The sequence below is a fragment of the Lissotriton helveticus genome, chromosome 2_2 (assembly GCF_964261635.1).
Source record: "Lissotriton helveticus chromosome 2_2, aLisHel1.1, whole genome shotgun sequence".
NCBI classification, from domain to species: Eukaryota; Metazoa; Chordata; class Amphibia; order Caudata; family Salamandridae; genus Lissotriton; species Lissotriton helveticus.
The window spans coordinates 25,421,902-25,443,550 of NC_136060.1; the positions used below are offsets into that span (position 1 = coordinate 25,421,902).

The 21,649-nt window shown below is 43.3% G+C and overlaps 1 protein-coding gene across 1 annotated transcript in view; it reads right to left on the reverse strand.

The window, feature by feature from the left end:
• The window catches only part of RWDD4 (RWD domain containing 4), a 99,045-nt gene that overhangs the window by 45,313 nt on the left and 32,083 nt on the right, over positions 1-21,649 (reverse strand). The gene's annotated exons all lie outside the window — the stretch shown is intronic.

The window sequence follows — 21,649 nt, forward strand, 5'->3', positions numbered from 1 at the left end:
TTGTCTATTCTACAGATCGTTGTCTGCGTAAAGTGACGAATAAACTGTATATATGTATGTACATATATATATTCACTGAAAAAAACATAGGTTTAAGGGGTGTTATAGTTAGCTGGACATTTCACTCATACAAAATCATTGAAATTCCCCTGTTATAGTTAGTTGTACTAACTAACTCTCGCGCCCGCAATCCAATGGCGATGATGTCACATATTACATCATTCATGACATGGTCAGTGACATCACTGATGACATCATCCAGTGAATGTGGTTTGGGTTGTTATTTAAATTATATATATATATATATATATATATATATATATATATATATATATATATATATATATATATATATATATAAAAATCTGCATTTAAGAATCAGTGGATATATATCTATCTTGATGGAGGATTTAGTACAAGTGTGATTGACTAATTTATAGTGTCTCTAATTTATAGTGACTAAACTGTGTGAATATCTGTATTACAGTCAGTTGTGTAAACTGCTGCACTAGTTGGTTACTAGCTACGTGAAAGTCTATATTAGTTATTGATTAGTTAACCGATTATTTGTATGGGAGGGTGAATGTGTGCGTGGTTCGGTGGGGGATCATTGACTGACCAAAGATATGTGAATAGTTAATTCAGTACGTATATGAGGTTAAGACTACATGTTATAACAGTTGTTTGGGTGAGTGAATATCTTTATGGGTGTGGTGATGAGCAAAAATATGTCTCAATGGTACATGTCCAACAAAGTAGAAAAAAATAAAAGGCAGTGCATGTGACAATTCTTGCATATAAATAAGTATACATACAACTCATTGATTGCATGAGTGACTGTATAGATAAATGTATACTAGTATTCGTGATTTCACAGCACACTAAGTAGGCGTTACTATCTATATGAATAAATGAAGTGCTATTTGTAGAAGTGTGTAGCTGAGTAAATGTAAATAGGATACATTGTTTGCAAAACGGAGTAGGATTACTGCATAACTGAATAGGATGTGTTCTGGTGTGTAATGTCAATGTAGGTGCATACGTATATTTGATAGTGTTCTATTGATCATTGACAAAATGTATGAGTGAATCTATAGGTAATTGATTATATGTGTGTAGATCTAGGAATCACTGAGTGGGTGTTTAGATACTTGTATTGCTGTGTCAATGGATTCAAATATGATACTCTGTATTTTACAGGAATTTATATAGCGCAAATCACCAAGCGGTTTCTAAGCGCTTGCTTAGGGAACCCGTCCTGGTATTCCCCTGTGAGATAACCCCGGCAGGGTATCCGCAAGGTGAAAGCCAGGCATCCCGCCGCAAGGGGCCGTTGTGGAGATTAAGCAAGCTATTGCCCAGAGTCGCAGAGTGTGAACCCGTGAATCGAGTAGGCACCGGAGCGAGAATTGTCGAGTCCATGGACATTTTAGGACTCAAGACCCCGCCGAGCCGGGAATTGAACCCTGGTCCCGGGCTGACCTCTGCTTCCAGGTCTGCCTCCTCTAACCAGTGAGCCACACTTCTCCACCTCTTTACAGCGAGTGATGAAAGGTTATACTAGTGTATGATGAGGTGTATCTGATTGTCACGTGGATGTCATCAGCGATGTCATCAGTGATGTCATTTGAGATATCATCAGTGACGTCACTGACCATGTCATGAATGATGTGACATCATCACCAGTGGATTGCGGGCGGGAGAGTTACAGTTAGTACAACCAACTATAACCAAGGAATTTCAATGGTTTTGTAAGAGTGAAATGTCCAGCTAACTATAACACCCCTGAAATTTCAGTGAATTTCTAAGGTTTTTTTAATGATAATTTCTAACTATAACCTGCCTGAAACCTATGGTTTTTTTCATTGAATTTCAAAAGTTTTTTAAATGACAATTCCTAATTATAATGTTGACCACTTCCCCATATTTTCTACAAGAAACCAAATCTGCAATCCTACCTAAAAAAAACAATTAATAGTTTCACTTGCCACTAACAAATTAACATCAACATTTAACTAGTGTAAGGATGTCGACTATGTACTGCGTGAATTACATCCAACTTATACCCATATTTAAAGAGCAATAAGTGATAGAGGTACTAATTATACACTTCCGACACCCAACAAAATCACAATACAAGGGGTGTGGAATTTAATAAAATATCTACTTGTCCATGTGGCAGGTTGCTTCATAAATCTACTTGTCCTGTAACAAAATCCACTTGCTCACTTGGTGTCATGTACTGCAGCGACAAATTATGGCCGCAATCTCATTATATAAGAGTTCTGATATAGCCTCCTTGATTATGCCACGGCTCATACCATAGTAGTGTTTGAATACTTGCAATCCCCTTATGTTGCCACGTTTCCGCAGATCTACATACTGGGGCTAAAGGTAGTGGTAAGCAATAGTTCCAGGGTCAGGGTGCCCTTTTGAGTCGTGCAAACCTAGGTATCAAAAACTCTTTTCTAATATATTCCCATACAGAGAAATGTTGGAAATTTACTCCTGACAATGGTAGATGTAATCCTTCTTCCAGGTTTAGGAAAAAAGTGGTTGGAGGGAAAGTGAACTCGCAAATACTCAGATTTTTGCATGAGCAAATCTACACTTGCATATTTGCCCATACAAAAATGCAGTTCACAAATATTTTCTAGGAGTACTATTTATTGTCCTACTGCTGTAAATTCTTGGGAATTTACGAAAGCCGCATAACTACCCTTAATGCAAGGACATGTACCTTGAGTGCACCTCTGAGACTTTATTTAATAATTGGGCCCCTAATATGGTCTGGCGTTGACCGTGACCTTTAGTGTTTCTTAAAGTTCTGTTTCGGCTGGCTTCACTGTGAGTGGACAGCATTCGGTTCTTTCACAAGTAGCATATCGGCACACGAAGTATTTTTGTTCATTGCCAGTAACTACTGTGGCAGTGTGTGCGTTTTGAGACCAAAAAAAAACTATTTTTGCTTTTGCCAATGTTGGTTATAATGGTGAGGGCCTAGCAGCTTGCACCCCAATAAGGTTTTACAAAACCCATGCATAAACTAGTCACACATTGACATAACTAAAAGCTGACCACTATTTTCAGACCCACTGGCTTTGCCAAGGCTTGTTTGTTTTTGTTTCCCATAATCATATTGAAACTGGTTACACTGATATTCCGTTATGAATATTTTTGGGAAACACTAGCATGCATCAACACATGTTACTAAATGATGATGCAAAGAAAGGGTACCTGAAAGTTTACAGTATTTTAGCCAATTGTTTTTTTTTCCTGCTTTCATTTTTTTTACTAACATTTTATTTTGAAAGCAAAGAATCATCAATCATGATTTCAGGCGTTTGCAAATATTTGCATCAAATCAGAGAGCATTCCGGGAGCATTATACATAGCTTCGTTTTGCTAAACTTTGAAAACGTGTGCAAACATCTTTGTACTGGAACCACTGTCAGCAGTGTAGTCGGGGCTTACAGCATTTAATTAGAGAGCTCACCCTAATAATGAAGGCTTTCAATTAATTAACTATAAATACAAGTTTGAACAGCAGTAACATATGGGCAAAAATATTACCTTAACTGCAGATAGTCTCCTTCCCTGATACATAATGTGTTACTGCCAACTGGCAGCCAAAGTGTTTGTGCTGCAGGGGGTTGGGCCTACTTGTCCCAAGGACAAAATAAACATAAAAACTTGTTGCCCTTGACCCCAAACAACATGTCCTGGGCGTCGGGCTATAGGAATTCCACATCCCTGAATACCCAGTGTCACCACCACCACTACAACCACTCCTCCTCACCCCTCTACCTCAGAGGCAGCGCAAAACAGGACAACGGACCTTCCCAAGATAATATATCCCTTCAACATTACACTAGCTCAATGTTCAGAGATGTGGTAACCAACTATATATAAGGGAAGGAACTCGCACATCAACAATAATTTACACAATGCCAAGACTACAGGTGAAATGCTATACACAACTCACTATAGAAACGAAAAACTTTTCCATGAGTAGATATACCATTTATACGTGTGTACTGCATAGTGGACGCAACCATATTTTCTCAGCGTTTGGGGAATATCTCGGTCATGTTGCTGTGTTGAGTGGGCTGATCCAACGTACGCACCTCCAGCGTAAGAGTATAAATAATTAGCCTACGCCTTAGGCGTGGTTCACTTCTGCAAAGAGAAAAGACTCTGCCACAGCGAAGATCCTCACCCTGCCATGTGGCTGCCGCCATGACCACTTGCCTCCTCGATACAGGCTGATTGCGAACTCAGTGCAACAGCAACACAGACTTATGTCTGTATCGACTACTGCCTTCGATCTACACTGCGGACAGCACAGCATTGAAGTTATCCTTCATTTATGTAAGGCAAAGACAATTCTACTCTATGTCCTCAGACTTTGTTAAAATAAGTGATAAAATTCTTCATCGGTATCTGTAGTGACTCCGGCCTTCGATCTACAGTGCAGTCAGTAGAGTTCACAACTTGATATCAGTAGCGCTTAAGCACTACAGACAACACTGAATTCAGTCTCGATTTATTTAATGCAAAGACTATTGTACTATGACCTCAGATTTTGTTAAAGTATGAACAGTAGGAAATTCAGCCTTAATTTATTTAATGCAGAGACAATTCTACTATATGTCGATAGTACAGCGGGTTCACTTTAAGAGCTTGTGCATAGCCCACAAGCCATATACGGAGATGCCCCACAATATATAAAAGACAGAGTACAAAAGTACGTGCCGGGACGGACCCTGCGTTCCTTAGAAGCATGCAGATTAGCCTCCTCTAGCTTCAACCTTAAGACTAAAGGGGGCAGAGCGTTTTCGATTCTCCTGCCAAGGATCTGGAATGACCTGCCAGAGTCCTTACGTAGGGAACCTGCCTTGCTCCCTTTTAGAAAGCTGCTAAAAACGCATCTGTTCAGAGCAACATTGACATCTGTTTAGTTCGCTGTCCTGCAGTTTTCCGCTTCCTCTCTAAAGCGCTTAGAGACCAGTGATAATTTGCGCTATATAAAAATAAAACAATAACAATATGTCTTCAGATTTTTTTTAAATAAGTGACAAAAAGCATTCCTCCATGTCTGTGTCAAGTACTGCCTTCGATCTACACTGCGGACAGCAGGGTTCACAACTTCAATTCAGCTTTCCATCTACACTACGGACAGCATTCAAGTTATCCTTGATTTATGTAAGGCAGAGACAATTTTGTTAAAGGATGCCACAAAAACATTGCTCAATAGCTATACTAACTACTGCCTTCAAATGTACACTGCGATCAACAGAGTTTATTACTTGATACCTGTGGTGCGTCAGAACTACATACAACTTTAAATTCATTCTCGATTTATTTAAGGCAGAGACAATTGTACTGTGTCCTCAGATTTTGTTAACTGACAAAAAAGCATTCATCGATGTTTGTGTCGAGTACTGCCTTCAATCTACACTGCGGACAGCAGGGTTCACAACTTGAATTCAACTTTGCATCTACAGTACGGACAGTAGGGAATTCACCCTTGATTTATTTAATGCAGAGACAATTATACTGTATGTGTTCAGCTTTTGTTAAAATAAGAGACAAAAATCATTCTTCCATATCCGTGCTCAGTACTGCCTTCGATCTACAGTGCGGACAGCAGGGTTCGCAACTTCAATTCAGCTTTGAATCTATACTACGGACAGCATGAAATTTAGCCTGGATTTATTTAAGGTAGAGATAATTGTACTTTATGTCCTCAGATTTTGTTAAAGGATATGACAAAAAGAATGCATTGATGTTTGTGAGGACTACTGCTTTCGATCTACATTGTGAGGGCTCACGATTCAGGTGGAATGGCGATTGCACAGGACGCATTTCAGTAGGCAAGAGACATTGTACCAGTGCGACCCGCCCGAACCACGAATGATCGCAGGGTGCACACACGCTGAGTTCTTCAGGTACCACTAACTCACTGCATTACAAGTTATCTCCTCGTGGTCTTATTAAGACAGAATTCACTAGGCAAAAAACATTGCTCCCAGTTCGGCTGGCCCACACCAGGCATCATCGCTGGCTGCGGAGAGCCACACCTACCACTAACTCTATACAGCTCAAGTCAATGCCACATGGCTGTGGGCCCTTCCTGACGACTGCCTCCGGTCTATACTGCGAATAGTAGGGCTCACAATTCAAGATTAGTACCGATACAAATTGTGTAAGAGAATATAATCGGTTAAGGAAACCAAATGCTCTCAATCTGTAACATCGTCACCAGACATACGTCCCTATTTTGAGAAAGTTAGAATGCACTGCGTGAAGTGTAATAATATGTAATAATAATATACTTTTATTTGATTTATAAAATCATAAAAGGGTAGGTCTTACCACCATACAAACAGCGTGCGCATCGTGAAATCGGCATAAAAACAACATTAAAATCACAAAAAAAGGAGAAAAAAAGCATTATCTTAAACTTGCACAAGTATACAATCGCATTGTAAAGTTGTAAGGATATGGCTAGGGGGGATATGACTATCTCATTGAAACTGCAAAACGACTGATGACTGTTCTAGGAAAAAGTGCAAATACTTTGGGGAATAAGCGAGTTAGATGGAAGATACACATTTTGACTCAGGGTAGAGAACACAGCCTGAAAAAGTGAGAATAAGGGGATGTCCATTAAGAAAGGAAGTGGGGGTCCAGGGGCAGCCGTGATAAGACCGGTTGGCCAAGATCGTCTTTAATTACTTCCATGTTTTCTAGCTCTTCTGCAGCTTGAGCCAGAAATGTTATAGTTTTGCAGGCTAGTTGTATCCGGGACCCGCTGAGGTATTCTATCACAGCCGCCCTGCAAGTTCTCACCTGAGCTTCTCTTAAAAGTGGTAGTAAAAGTGTTTTCCTTAGTTTATGCAGTGCCGGGCATATGCATATTAAATGCAATAAAGAATCTATGGCGTTGCCACAGAGGCAACAGGCAGAAGTTGACCAGGACTGTTGCCACTTGGGTGAGGTCTTTGCTCGAGAAGCCTCCCAACCTCAGAAGGCTTAATTTCCTCTTATAGTAGTCCCTAAAACAATCTTGCAGGTATGGCTGAGGTTTCAGGTATTTGTAAGTTGGCGACACAATCCAGGCATGGCTTTTTCCTGCCACTGCAGCTTTGTCCATTAGCAGCGATGCTTCTTTGATGGCTTTTTTGGTAAGATGTTTAAAAGCGTTGTATGATACAGGTGAGAGTCAGGATTCTTCCAGCTTTAATGAAACAAGCGCCTGCCTAAGAGATTTGTATGTTGAATTTGATGACCCGGCCTGTTTTTCGACCTCTAGCCAGCAAAAATGGTCTAGGGTGTTATCTTCAGCGTCCCTCATGCGCCAGTAATACTTGGCCAGAGCACCTGGAGTCCCTGCTTGCCATTATTTCCGAGCCATATGCGAGCGATGGCAAAAATTTGGCAGCTACGATCTTTAGCATATGGCTGGTGGAACTACCACTTAGGTGTGTTTGTATCGTTTTAAAAGCGAATTGAAGCTGTTTGGCTTTTGATTTCCCCAGTTCTAAATGGTGGTTGTACTTTAATTGATGGTCAAGTGAAATGCCCAAATATTTATATTTGTCCACCTGTGTCAATGTAGAAGAATTTATCCTCCATACAAATTTAGGTTTTTTCTTTCTGGAGCTGGAGAAGCATAAGATATTTGATTTTTAAGGTTTATAGTTAATTGTGCTTTGGTGATGTATGATTGCGTGAAGTGCAATCATTTAATTTGTTATTGGGAGCAATCAGTAGACCTAGTTTGCAGAACAATTGATAACCATCAATGGTAGTTTTTTTCCCCCCCTCAAAGTACATGCAATCCAGTATGCAACATTCAATGCTTTGCGTGCAACCACGCATCATCGCAGGGTGAGCACACGCTAAACACCAGACGTACCACTAAGTCAGTACATCATAAATAATCGCCCCGAGGCTTTAAGGGAACATTCAGTAGTAAAAAAAAAACATTACCCCCAGTGCGGCCTGTCCGGACCACGCGTCATCACAGGTTACGTACATGCTCAGTCCCAAAGGTACTACTAACTCAGTGCACCATAATTCATCGTCACATGGCCGTATTCAGGAAGAATTCAACTGACTCTTCAGTCGTCATTTGCAGAGTGCAGTACCAAACTAAATAAAACGTCTATCAAACACTATACAATATCCCTTTAGTAGCCTTCCTTCAAAAACTTCTTTTATATCAGTTCTAGGTTTAGTTGAAAAACAAAATTCACGTTGCAAGTGCAAAGGCACACTCAATGGCAGTCTACACTCCGGACAGCACAGGTCACAACTTGAACTATAATGTCCCCGAAACATACACATTTCGACAATGTATTCCATACATGATTCATCTTTTACTTCAATCGTGATTACAGATTATGGAGTCCAGTAGGCAACACGCTGACTATCAGACGTACCACTAACACAGTGCACCATAAATAATCGCCACATGGCCTTATTAAGGCAAAATTCAGTAGCCAAAAGACATTCTTAGCTGTGCAAGAAAAAGCACTCCCCTCCGGACTCTGGGAGTCAATGGGGTGCAACAGTCTGGGTACGCAGTATTGAGAACTCACCGCTATGCAGTGGGAGTGCATGGGATATAGTACTTTGGAAGAAAAACAGCGCACATACACCTCCTTACAGGGGAAGTTGATGAAGTACAGTATCCTGTCTTTACAAAGACGAAGTAAAAATATACTTGTGCAGTTGTATATACTCTGCTATTACTAACTCTATACTATCTTTCAGATCACTAAACTAGAGGGTGCACTATGAACCGGCACGTGCTTGGACACACAACGGAGGCAAAAAGGTGAGCTACGAAGAGTTTCACCAGTATTAACTGCTCCATCTAGAACTTTCTCTCTCTCCCAGTTTTAATGTCGTTTTTCTCTCTTTCTTTCCCTCACTCTCTCTCTCACATCGTTTCTCTTTTAAATTTATGGACGCTGCTGTCCACTCTGCTGGGGTAGGCACCCCGGGACACTGCAGGAGCCGGCCCTTGGAGCCCCCAAACTATTTATTTTATAGCTCCGGGGGTCCCCAAGGCTAGGGGGCCCCTCTGGGACCCCCATACATTTTTAAAATTTGCCCCCGGGATTTGGCCCCCCCGGGGGCTAACTATAAAAGAATCCCCTTTATATTTATTTTTTTAAGGCACCTGCCAGGTTTGCAAAAAAATAATAATTTTGAATTTTGAGCCCTAGGGGTCCCCTAAACAGGTCAAGAGGATCAGGATGCTTCTACCCCGCCCCCTTTATAAGTTTTGCACACTTGTTCCACTGACTTCTTCAGCCTCGCTTCTACTGAGGCACAAAATGGCTGCCAACAGTTCCTGGTTTCGAATGTTGACAACCACTTGACAGCCAATTAGCATTCAGCGCGTGATAGGAAGGGTGCGCGGATTCACCGCAGCCATAGATCTATAAATGATTTTAACTAATTTTCCCAGGAACTACTGAACAGATTGACACCATTTAAGCACAAGTCTGAACTGAGGACTACTTCTTTGGCAAATTTGGTGTATGTATGTATATATATATATATATATATATATATATATATATATATATATATATATATATATATATATATACTCTCCCTCCCCCCACACACACACTTCTTCAGTCAACCTTCTGAGCGCTTTAATTACTCAGCCTGATCTTGTTACTAGAAGCGGTCATCTTCACGGTCAGATTTTCGAAGACTGAAGAAGTAATAACAGTCGCTGGGTTCTTAAGTTCAGTCTTTCTTTCACCATCTGAATTCGATGACCAGTGAATCAAATGCTGACAGTGAGAAGAGACTCTGGTAACAGACTTCCCTGGATTTTGGGTAGTCACCATATGTCCTTTGGTTGACGCAACGTGGAGAGCTGTAGCATCATATAGAGCATCAGATTTTTTCCTTTGCAGTTGGAGGGAGATCACCGGTATAAAATTCAATGATCTTTGAATGTCGCCTCTCGCAAGCACAGGCTTTCATCTTTTCTATATTATTAACCAAGTCCTTCATTCGAGTTGTATTAACACCGCCTTCTCATTTGTTGGTTCATTGAGGTAACTTGGTTGTCATTGCTCTCCCGAAAATCAAAGTCACAGGACTTTCACTCATGGTCGAATGAGGTGTTTAACGATAGGCTTGTATTGTGGAATTCACCACATTTTGGAAATAGAGCGTCACAAAAGCTGCTGCTGTACTGCTTTCTTTAGCGTACTCAAAGCGCTCAACAGGACCATTGGCATGCGGCCATAAAGGAATACTCTTCTGATACTTTATGTTCAGATACTACAGAAAATCCTTGAATTTTCTACTGTTGAACAGCATGCCATTATAATACTTTAAAATGGCAGGAACATCCTATGTTGCAAAAACGCCATCAAGTCTCTCAATGACTCGCTAATGAGTTGAGGCTGAGAGATCCTCCATTAATTAAAAATCGAGAGTACTCGTACACAATTACCAACAAATGATGTCCATTGTGAAAAGGATCAATGAAATTGATGGCTATTCTCTCCCATTCATGCTTCGGGAGTTCTGACAGTATGTTAAGTAATGTTCGTAAAGAGGCAGTTACCTAGATGACAGGCCTAGAATTTCTTTTCAACCATCTCATCTATATATGGAAACCAGACTATCTTAGATAGCTCTCCTGGTAGCAACAGTACCATTATGTCCTTCCTGAGCCACTTCAATTATCTTCGGTCTTAAACTCTCCGGAATTAGGATTCTCGCCCCTCGCAGTACAACTCCTTACTGAGTTAAAGATATTTCATCTTGAAAATTTTTGGACTTTTGGTATTCACCATCACTAGTGAGAAGTCGAGCATGTTGGTTCCATGACTGATGTGTAATTAAACATTTTAACTTAGATACACTAGAGGCACAAACAATCTGCTGCTAAAACCTCGAAGATTCAGGAAGGAAAAAAACGTATAAGCGCTCTTTCTCAGGAATGGCACCCAGGATCTGGAACTCACTCCCTCCTGAAACAAGGCTCATCTCATCAATCACACTTTTTAAGAAAGAAGTAAAAGCTCTTCTCATGGCCAAATACACTTGAGCTTTCAACTTGAAACTATAAAGGATCGGCACCGATCTATATTACCCAGCTCGATCCCGATGACTGTGTTTTTTCCTGTATTATTCTGCTACATCCCTACGAATATGTGTTTTACCTTTATTATTGTTTCCACCTACTATTATGACTATGTACTTGCATTATTGTTTCACCTGTACTATTATGCTCCCTCACGTATTCTTTCTTTTGTTTGGTATTCCCTGCTCTGTAAAGCGCTCTGATATCTGCAAAGATCTTGTTCGCGCTATATAAAACTTTCAAAATAAAAATAAATAAATAAATAACTTCAGCATGTCACCATCATGGCTCATGTCAGTGATGATCTGGGCTAACGAGATGGCAGCTGGCGTTTTTGTCTTTACAATTAAATGAATGCAGGCTTCAGCCGTCTTGGATGGAGCACACTGTCCATGTACAGGTATTCTGGAAAAGTAGTCAGCAGTGTTTTGATCCCACAATGGACAATGGTGCGATCAAACTCTTGTAATCAGAGTCCCCACCGTTTATTGCAAGAAGCACCTTGGCTTTTGGATTGCCAAAGATAGTCAATAAGGCACGGTGATCAGTTACCAGCTTAAAAGGCATTCCATACAGGAATACATGAAAATGTTCACAAGCCCATACCACGGCTAAACTTTCTTTCTTGGGGTGAGAGTAAGCTTGTTCTGTTTAGGTCAAACATCTACTGGCATATGCCACAATATGCCTTCAAGAGTGTGGTGTCTGCTGTGCCGTGCCAGGATACCGCCTAACCCAAAAAGGCTAGCATCAACAAAAACCTCTGTGTGAAGCTTTGGAGTTAAATAGGCCATTGCAGTAGCAGTTTCAATGACTGGTTTGATTTTCTTGAAACTTCTCACATTCCTGGGACCACTCGAATGAAAACATTTTCTTTGCTAACTCTCGTAAGCGAGCGCTTATGGTCGCAAAGTCTCACATGTATCTTGAACAGTAACTGACCATGCCAAGAAATGAAAGTATCATAGAAAAATGGGGGAGGAAGAAGGAGGAGGGTAATCAGTATTAGTCAGAGCTTGTAGTTTAGCAGGATCGGGTGTCATACCCCATCAGAAAAGATATGGCCAAAGAATTATTTAGTCTTGTGGAACTCGCACTGGTCTGCACTCAAGGTCAGCCCTGCATCAGTCAGTAAGCGATATACTTGAGGGAGAGCTTTATCATGCTCCTTTAGTGTAGCTCCAAAAATCAATACGTAATCGCTATAATTGAATGCATTCACACCTACCGGCTGTACGACAAGTCAAATGAAGCCTTGGAAAAGTTCTGCACCCGATGACACACCAAAACTGAGTCTTTTATACCGAAACAGACCTACGTGTGTAGAAAAGGTTGTAAAATACCTGCAATCTTCTTAGTGTTCCATCTGATGTAAACCTTTAATTAATTTAAGGTGAGAGAAAAGCCGTGCGCAATTTAGTTGCGTTACATCGGCAATATTGTGGACTTGGATGTCATTCTCATTCAATTGCCTTGTTTGCATGGCACATATCAACGCATATGCGTACAGCTTCGTCTGTGTACTTTTTGTGCACTACCACTATGGGAGAACCCCATGGCGTTGGACCAGTTTAAAACTCAATTAAGCCATGTTTAAGTAATGATTAGAGTTCTTTTTTAACAGCTTCTTGTAAATGAAAAGCAACTCATCCATGTTTCCGAGCAACAGGATGGACATAGTCATTAATGATTAACTTTAATTCCAAAGTCTTTAGCTTTCCCAAACTGTGACACAATGAAGGAAATGGACTTATTTCGTAGTAAACATTCAGGTCAAAATTCACTGAAATCGGTTTCATATCAGCAGCGGTGCTGAAACGGAGCATAGAGGTACTTGCTGCTGTACCTTGAAGTACATGGATGGATGCTTGCACCTTCGCTTTCTTGCGTTTCAATGTTGCTAAAAATGAACCTAGACTTCTTATGTGCGTTGATGCTGCCCAAGTGTACACTTTGGCTTTCGATTGTGTAAGTCGAGGTAATGGAGAAAATTCATGATATTTCTCTTCAGGCATAATATTTATCGATGCGCCACTGTCGATGATGAAAGGTATAGAGCAGTTATTTATTTCTAATGTTAATTTTGGGCAATATTCGTATGACTTTGGTGCTTTGGCATGACGACTTTTCTTTGACTGAAATTTTTCCTCGCATGCGGCCAGTCTGACATGTGCTTTTTTTCATTAGGGTAAACACTAACATGATGCAACATTCTTCCTCACTTTCATGTGATACTGAGGCGGACAAGAGGTTTGATGATGATTTAGAGGATAATCTACTTTGTTCAGTGTTGATTTGCCTCAATTGATGCCGCTGGTTGACCATCTGGGGTTGCGTCGAACGTTGCCTCTGGAATGCTCTGGCAGTCTTTTTGTCTTTGTGCTGTGATGCACTTGCTTTTTCCTTCGCATTACAGTTAGAAAATGGTTCTCTTTCCCTCAGTCTTTACATGTCTGTCCAATGGTGACATATTTACCTTCATGTTTAAACGAAAATCCACATCTAAAACATAATTTGGAGATACTTGTAAACTTTACTACATTTCTCTCAGCATTCGTCGCCTGAATGAATCTGACAAGCATCCATCAATAACACGCATAGATTCTTCATCATTAAATTAATTGAATTTACAGTCTCTGATGAGGGTATCAAGCCTCTCCACAAATTCCTCAATGGCTTCACCAACTTTCTGATGCCCTTGACTGAAAATGTATTTACGAAGACAACATTTGGAACAGGATTGAATTTAATTTCAGGTTTTTTTAACCTGACACGTAGTTTCATTTTAAGTTCACAGCATTTTCTTTATGACTTTTTTTCACACAATCGCCAGCAAGATTTTTTAGATACTTGATAATCTTTTTGTTATCAGTCTCTTCAAGTCCATCCATGAAATTATCAAATGTCTATATACACAGACTATCTGTTGCCAAAACTTTGCTTTTTGGCATTATCAAAAGGTTGTGCTGGTTTCAGGAACGTATCAGCATTGTAGACCAGTGTGGAACTTAATGACATTGCTGGTGGTTCCTTGTGACTTGGTGTCCAAAAGGTTGTGCTGGTTTCAGGAACGTATCAGCATTGTAGACCAGTGTGGAACTTAATGACATTGCTGGTGGTTCCTTGTGACTTGGTGTTTGCAATTCGAGACATTGCAGCGTGCTGGCCTCAGACTCATCTGTAATGAGAGCTATGAATGTGACTTTCTTTGCAGCCATCTGAAAAAAGTAGTTATTCAGAAAATGTTTTTTGGGCCTTTGGTCTTCAAAAAATTGTGAAGTTGTTCTGAGCCCCAGTCTGCAACATTGTGAGTGAGTCCCTTCGGGTATGGATTGCTCCGTAAGCACAAACCCGAAGCCTTTTCTTTGCGCCACTTTCACCTAGTGCAATAGCTTTTTAGACATGGCATCATTAGCGTGGGATTCCCTGTATTTTTGCCTTTGCCTCCTGTGTTTTTGCTGTGTGTTGGACTTTGTTTTTTGCTGGTCTAGATGCTTTGGGCACTTTGCCACTGCTGTCCAGTGCCAAAGTGCAAGTGCTCCCCTTGTAAAATATTGTTATGGATTGGTGATTCCAGGATTGGTATATTTGACTTACTAGTCAGACCCTAGTACAGTGCACTGTGTGCACCCAGGGCCAGCAAGTCAAATGCTAGAAAACAGGCCTGCAGCACCGATTGTGCCACTCTCATAAGCAGCTTGTAAATGTAACTCAGGCCTGCCATTGCATTGCCTGTGTGCAGTCTAGTACTGCCATGTCGACCTCCTAACTTTCCCCTTTCTTACATGTTAGTCACCCCTAAGGTAGCCCAAGGTACCCCTGTGGGCCAGGGGCAGTGTATGTGAAAGGTAAGACATGCCTTTAGGTGTGTGGATTGTCCAGATAGTGAAATACTGCCAAATTGCGTTTTTCACTATTGTAAGGCTATCTGTTCCCATACAACAGAATGGGGATTTTGCTCATAACATCTTATGAGCATAAATATAAAATAAAGTTGGATATGCCTGAACTCAGAATGTTAAGATGTATCTTTTAGGAGTGTGATTTTTACATTCTGTGTTTGAAAAAACCCACTTTTAGAAAGTAGGTATGTATTTTCTTGCGTAACTATTCAGTGTGGCTTTGCTTGGATGTGGATTGTCTGACTTTGGAGTGACAGGGGCTGGGGAGGCTGCATTTAGAGTAGGGGGGAGGAGATTTCCTTTCACCTGAATGGGCCTGGTCTGCCTTCTACAATGTTGTCTCCACCTCCTGCCAGGAAGCTGCACCAGTGAGGACATAACTGGTTTTGGCTGGGCACAGACACTCTCTCCCTTCAGAGAACAAATAGATTTACTGTATAAAAAAGAGAGGCCCAGACCCTTGAACTTGAGATCTTTCTGTGAATCAAGAGGAACCTTTGCCAAGGGAAAGAGCTAGAGAAACGGAGTAAGAATACTGCCCCTGTGCGGTTTGCTGCGGTTGGCCTGCAGTGGCTACTTTCTGCCAAGAAAAGGAGAAGGACTTTGCTGGGTGCTGTGTCCCCTGCTTGAGGAAGATCTCCAAGGGCTTGAATTAAGCTTGCCTCCTGTTCTGAAGTCTCGGGGACACAAATACTTCATCCCCAGTCTCCTCTGAACTCTTTTGCTGGGAGTTCTGACCTGCTGAGAGGTGCCTACCAGTGTTCTGGGCCGCTGGAGGTGGTTTTGGGACTGGAAACTGCAAGAACTCTGAAAAATTGATGCATTGCAGAGTTGCGAGAGAAGATTTGACGCATTGCCGCTGAAGAATTAACGCAGCGGCTGCAGTGTGACGAATCTTGTGCACCAATCTCTAGCATCACCGCACCGATTCTGAGGCAGGCCCAGTTGGAGGAAAAACTATGCATTGCACTGGGTCGTCACAACACATCGAAGCATCAAGTCTGTCGCATCATTGGGGGACGCAGTAAGAAACAGACGCATCACCTACTACGCAGTACGAAACCGAAGCTTCACCTCCGTGCGCAGCAGTAAGGAACCAACGCATCACCTCCCCTGGAGCAAGGAACCAACAATCACTTTCCCTGAGTGTAAGGAACGGATTCATCACCTTTCCTGCGACCCATTTTGCTTGCATTTTTCGACACATTCAAGGTACTTTCTGTAAAAGTGTATCAGCTCACATTTTCTTGGAACAGAACTGTTTTCTACCATTTGAAAGTAATTTTTGGTTACTGTATTGTGGATTTTTGCCGTTTGGTCTTGTTTTGGTTTAGATAAAGATTACTTATTTTTCTAAACTGGTGTGGTGTCCATTTGTAGTGTTTTCACTGTATGATTGCACAAATGCTTTACACACTGCCTCTGAGATAAGCCTGTCTGCTCGTGCCAAGCTACCAAGGGGGTGAGCAGGGGTTATTTTAGAAGTGTATCCTCCTTGCCCTGACTAGGAAGAAGGGTCTCTACTTGGACAAAGGTACCTACTTCTGCCAACTAGACCCCCATTTCTAACATTGGTGGTCAGCGGTGAGGATCTGGACTTGCATTTGTGTCTTACATACAGTGATTGGTGTATACTACTAGTAAAGTTCAGACCATTACGCAACCACATACATTTGGTGAAACTTTTTCTTTGGGACTATTTTTTTCCTGTCACTGAGAACTGCCAATCCTCATCATGACAAAGCCAGCATCACTTGCATCTGTGGATATTGAGTTTGAAGAGGATAGGGGGGAAACCTACACTCTGCCAACTAGAGATGCTCATTTCTAACAGATAGAAAGAGGACTCTCTCTTCAGGACATAGAGTCATTGTTTTCATTTTTGTCTACATGTAAATTTGCTTTTTTTTTTTAATTCTTTATTCGTGATTGGACATACAAGGTAGCATAGTCTATAATCATCGTACATTTAACAATCACGGTTTTCTCTTTTCATCCCAACAGCAGGTAAAACAGTAATGATCTCCCACCAACAGTTCGGATCTATGCAATCTCCATAACTGTATGATGACACTCAGCGTGTAACATTTCTCAGCCATCCATGAGCATCTTGCTAGGGAGCATCTTAGCTCATACAAAGTACTGAAGGAGTATACCTGCACCCTCCCGCTCCCACCCCAACTATCCCACCCCTAACCCCCCCCCCCGTCTCCTGAGCGCAAATGCCTCACTTTGGTACAATTCTCCTGGCTACAATTCTGACCACTCCAATGCAGTAATAATACATAAACAGATACATCAATCCGGCCTTTGCATGATCTATCCCCAAATGTTCATCCTTAACGTGTACCATGTGGTCCATCTCCCTGAGACAGCGTCGGGTCTAGGCCATCTAAGTCCAGCAGCATAACCTCCCAATCCATCGCCATAGGATGTTTCCGCCTCCCCGTTTCCTCCTCTCTCCTAAGAGTGACACTCTCCACCTGGCCCCATTTCACTACATCTCTCTTCCATGTCTCCACGCTAGGCGCCCTAGGAGATTTCCATCTCATGGTGAGCCCTCTAATCGCCAAGATGAGGGCTTGGTCTATAAATTTCAGCTTGGCTTTCAATGCTTTAGGGCGGTGGCGAGCTCCCACTAAGCAATACAGGGCAGTTTCTTGTACCTGCATGTGTGTAACCTCCCGTAGTGTCTGGCATATTTCCCCCCAGTATCTTCTCAATAGCGGGCATGCCCAAATCATATGGAGAAGGCCCGCCTCATCTGCGCGGCACCTAGGGCACCAATGGGGGGAGTCCGGGAACATCCGATGGATCCTCTCTGGGGTCAGGTATGCTCTATGAAGAACCATGTTCTGAATAAATTTAAATTTCACATTCCGTGAAACTCTTCTAGGATGTTCGAGTATCATCTGCCACATCTTATCCGCTATCTCCTCGCCAGTCTCCTGTGCCCAAGTGTCCCGTAATGTAGTGAGGGATACCGCTGCGTGTAGTCTGATTCCAGTATATAACCATCGCACCAAGTGTCCCCCAGTCCCCATAAGATACATCAGGTGTACTAACTCATGTCTAGGTGGTTGAGTGCGTTGCGGGGCCCAAGTCGTTCTAATATAGTGGGACACTGTGGCATGCAACAAGTATTGTCTGTCAGAAGTCCCTGTGACTTGTACAAAGGTGTCATAGTCCAGGAGAGTGTCGGCGCCAAAGAAACTCCCGACCTCCCCAATCCCGTTCTCCGTCCAATGGCGTAGTGTCTGTCTTGTAAGTCTTCCCTGTGGTGTTGGGATGCCCAATAAAGGGATATTCCCGGCATAGGGTGTTACTGATGCCGTGTACGCCAGAGCCTTCTTCCAGCAAATGAGGGCCGTGCGAAGCAGTGGGTGACACGTCCGTGGCAGTTTACTTTTTGGCACCAATAGACTGTGCAATTCTCCCCGATCCAATCGCTCGGACGCAAGTCCAATTTCCAGATTCCTACCTGCCAGCCAGTAGGACAACCACTGGAGCTGGCTGGCGTAATAGTATCCTCGGAAATCTGGGACTCCTAGGCCTCCAAGTCTGGTGTCAAGCTGGAGTTTGCGAAGGCTTATCCGTCTTCGACCCGTCCCCCATATAAGTGTGGTCAGCAGAGTGTTTATCATGTTAAATACCTGTTGTGGAAGACAGACCAGTAGGTTAACTAACAAAAAAATATAACAGGCGGGGGAACATAACCATCTTGGCTATCGCGATGCGACCCATGATGGACAGAGGTAATGAGGTCCAAAACCCTATGCTGCTGCGGAGACCAGTAATAGCTCTCACGATATTGCCATCAATTTGGTCCTCCGTTGTCCTATATATTCGAACCCCCAGGTATTTAAAGGTGGATTGCGCCACCGGGATCTGATAGGCTCAGAAGGGTATGGAAGGAGGGCGAGGTGCTTCCCGGAAATAAAATCCAACCGATTTGTCTGGGTTTATAGCCAAACCCGACACCGTTTCGAACCTGCGAAAAGTGTCATACAATTGCGTATGGTCCGCTTCCAGGTCTCGGAGGTATATCAACATGTCGTCCGCGTATACGGAAAGTAGATGGCAGGCCCCTGCCACCGGGATGCCAAATCTCTCAGTGTGCATCAGCAAGGCAATGGCCAGGGGCTCGAGCACCAGGACAAACAGCATCGGGGACAGAGGGCAGCCCTGCCGAGTGCCCCTATGTACCGGGTATTCTGCCGAGACATATCGCCCGGTTCGTGCCCGGGCAGTGGGATCGGTGTATAATAGCCGGATCCACTGTAATAAAGGGGCAGGGAAGCCGAAGCGAGTCAGAGCTTCAAACAAAGGGCCAGGAGAGGGAATCAAACGCTTGCTTTAGATCTAGTGCAACGCACCCTACCCGGTACAAGTCCTGTGGCGATGCTGCCATTAGAGCATGCAGGCGTCTCGTATTCAGAGAAGTGTTACGCCCCGGGAGGAATCCACATTGGTCGCGGTGAATAAGGGCAGGCAGATGAGGCTGTATCCGCAAAGCGATAGCTGTGCTCAATATTTTATATTCCATAGACAGCATGGATAAGGGTCTATAATTTGCCAGTTCCATAACATCCCTACCCGGTTTAGGTATGGAGATCACCAGGGCTTGCATGGTGGATTTTGGTAAGTGCCCCTCCTCGAACGCTGTCCTATAGATCTTTTCTAGGACCGGCACCAAAGTTTCAGCATATGTCGAGTAAAATTCCACCGGTAAGCCATCCATACCCGGCGTCTTATTTCTATTTAAGTGTTTAATCGCAGCGCGTATCTCGTGTTGCGAGATAGGCCCCTCAAGTGTCTTTTTCGTAGCTGCCGTTAAGGACGGGAAGGGGAGATCGCGCAGAAAATCAGCTATCTGCTCAGAGCCCTCGGAACCCATAGGAGCATAAAGCGCCTGCAGGTGTTCGTGAAAGGCCTGATTAATTTCGGATTGAGTGTGTACTAGGGCACCCCTCGGGTTACGTATTTGGGTGATTGTCGGTGGGTCAGGTCTATCCCGCACCAATTGGGCTAGGAGAGCCCCGGAGCGGTCCGCTTCAGTATGTTGTCTCCGCAGATACGCCTTGTAGTCTATGTTCCGTAATGACTAACGTTTCTGCGTGAACTATGTATAATGCCTGTAGCTCCTGTTTTCTATCCGGGTCTACACTCGCCTCCCGCTCAATCCCCTTAAGTCGTTCCTCCACCTCGCACAATTTCTTGTGTATTTCTTGCCTGGCCCCCACCAATTGACCTATCGCTACTCCTCTCACTACTACCTTCATCGCATCCCACACTACTAGATTAGAGGAAGCGGAGTCCCAATTAACTTCCAGGTAATTTGTCAAGGCGTCCGCCAAGGTCGCCCGAAACGGACCGTCCTCCAGGAGACGTGGGTTAAGTCTCCAGGTTGATACCGGGGTCGGTACCCTACTCCAGTGGAGGGTGATCGCCAAGGGCCTATGGTCCGAAAAGGTTTTCGCCAGATACTCGGACGAACCCACCGTTGTGACCAGAGCCCCGGAACACAGAAAGCGGTCCATGCGGGTGTGTAGATCATGCACCGGGGAGTAGAAGGAATATTCCTTATAGGAGGGGTGAAGCGTTCGCCAGACGTCATGTAGCCTCCAGCCCTCTGCCCACATTTTAAATATGTCAGTCAGTCTTGTAGCTCCGGACGCCTGAAGGGGGGGTGCGATCTGTCCAGGCCCAGATCCAGTACAGCATTCCAATCCCTCCCAAGTATCCAGGGTATTCCTGCCCAGTCTGCCAACTCCCTCCCAACCTTATGGAAGAATATGTCTTGCTCGTAGTTCGGGGCGTATATGCTGCCCAGAATGATCAGTGTGCCATCTAGGGTGCCTTTGACTAGGATATACCTGCCCTGATCGTCTACCCTCCTTTCCAGCTCTACGAAAGGTGTCCCGTGACGGACCCAAACGGTCGCCCCTCTAGAGAAAGCAGAGTAGGATGTGGAATAGATAGTGCCCCTCCACTTTTTCTCAGCTTTTGCACCTCTGTTGTTGTGAGGTGTGACTCTTGTATGAAGGCTATCTGTGTCTGCTGTCTGAGGAGGAAGGAGTGAACTCTATGTCGTTTTTGCACCGCTCCCAGACGCCGCACGTTCAAGGTTATGAGATTGTAAGACCCAGCCCTCTCAGACATGATCATTCGTCGTCAGATTGGTCAGTGTCAGTGGTCGTGTACCAGGATCCCATAAAGTAAGCGCCCAGGAGAGCACATACCCCAACATTGTGAACATAAACAGAACTAACTTGGCACAGCCGTTTAACCCAGCTGAGCCCAACATGAGCAAATACAACAGAAAGGTCCAAAGTCTTGTGCGTTCGCTATTGGGGGGGCGGCGAAACACACACACGTTCATGGTGTTATTGTCATCAGGCGTTGTCGGTTCAACGGCCGCCCAGCCAGGGAGTATCTCTTATCAATGATACAGACGCATTTTCGAAACGGGTGCCACGGGACAATCAGTGATCCTCTCTCAGCACCTTATACAAGCAACCCCTGTATGCATTCTCTAGGAACCAGGGAGGCGCTCGGTGATACCACCCAAGTATCAGCAGGTCCCGTGAAGGCGTCCCACCCCAGAAACACA